Source organism: Sinocyclocheilus grahami, unplaced genomic scaffold, assembly GCF_001515645.1.
Source record: "Sinocyclocheilus grahami isolate Dianchi unplaced genomic scaffold, SAMN03320097.WGS_v1.1 scaffold4192.1, whole genome shotgun sequence".
In the NCBI taxonomy this organism is placed as follows: domain Eukaryota; kingdom Metazoa; phylum Chordata; class Actinopteri; order Cypriniformes; family Cyprinidae; genus Sinocyclocheilus; species Sinocyclocheilus grahami.
The window spans coordinates 712-2,493 of NW_015509175.1; positions in this window are offsets into that span (position 1 = coordinate 712).

Consider the following 1,782-nt stretch of genomic DNA (forward strand, 5'->3'; position numbering starts at 1 on the left):
CAGTGCCAAAAGTCTTTAAATGGAACGTGAAAATTGAACACGGCCAGAATGTTCTTGTCTGCACATACAAAAGAAACAAGTTCAAAATTGACTCGTTGACATGGACAAACAGTGCGTGTTGACATGGTCAAATTTCACACGTTTTGTTTAAACACTTTTGGCCCTGTCCACCTTCCATAGTCAAAGCCTGTTTGAAAAGTCGCTAAATGTCACTAGATGACGTCACGCCCGAATTAGCATATCAATCTCCTTGTATCAGCCCTTTACATTTGTTTCCTTTTTATACAGCCTATTGCTATTTTAACACAGCCAAATACCAATACAATCGCTCCCGTTTGCATTATTTTTCTGTTTCTGTTGTCAAGAAACCATGTTAGAAACCACAGATTTTTTTATTATTTTAGTGTTTGTTAATCACAAAACAATTGCCAAATATAGGCTATTTAAATAGTGCAAAAACAATAATAAAAGCTGCAGCAACGATAAGACAATCGCTAAATTGCCAACACAGCAATGAGGCGTTTCCCTTTCAAAAGAGACTCTTTTGTACCTTATTTACCCCCAGAGGGTGCAGATAAGTACTTTAAAGGTACATATTAGTATCTTAATGGTACATAGTTGTACCAGCCTTTTGTACCTTTTTTCTGAGAGTGTAGAGTATTTTGGGTGGTTGCTAGGGTGTTGCTATGCAGTTGCTATGATGTTCTATGAGTATTACAGTTTTTATATTTTCAGTTTTCATTTCAATTTCAATTTTTGTTGTGTTTTTATCTTTCTTTTTTTTAATGTCTCTACATAGTTTTTATTTTTCTTTCATTTTACTCATTTTTAAGTTAATTTTATCTTTATTTTTTTTATTTAAGTTTTGGTATAATAAGTCTTTTATATATTTTATTTCAGTTAATGTTTATTTTATTTCAAGTAACAAAAAATACTTTAAAAAATGGTTTTAGTTTTACTTTGGTTAACTATAATAACCCTGGTTTCTGTTCTGACTGTTTTTCCCAAATACTATTATAATTTTTATTAATATTTTAAATGTATTTATGTTTTCCATTTTGATTTTAGGTAAAGTTTTAGTAAATTTTATTTATTTGTTTATTTTTATTTAGTTTTACGTATTTTAATACATTAAGTTAAACTAAATGAATATGAGATTTGTTGCCTTGGCAACTACCAGGAATTTTTTTTATATATTTTATTTCAGCTAACATTTATTTCACATTATGTTTATTTTATTTCACATTACTTTGGTTAACTATATAATAGCCCTGGTTGCTTGGGTATTCTGTGTGGTTTCTAGGATTTTGCGATGTGGTTGCTAGGGCATTGCGGGTGTGGATTGTTACTTTTTGACCAAAGTCAAAAGCTGAAGTCTAAGAATACGTTTTATTTGTAATTCTCACCCTAAAATGTTGCTTTTGTTTCAGGGGCCAAACAGTATTCCTTTGAGCAGCCTACATTAAAAAAGGAAAACTCCAGAATACTGTTCAACTCATTGTTCTGAATGCAACACATGCTTTTTTCCTCATACAGACTGTCAGTTTTCCTGCGTTTGTTGCTTGCAGGCATTTTGCACTGAAGTGCATTAGAAATCTTCATTGTGTTTCGTCACGGCCTGCAGCGCCGATGTGACGTGTGCAATCAGGCTCTATAAAAACACTGCGGATGAGAGTTGAGAAACTGATTGGAGAGCCCTTAGAGAAATGTGTGTGTGTATGTATGTGTCTGTGTTTCTGTGTGTGTATGTGTCTGTGTGTGTATATGTGTGTGTGTGTGTGT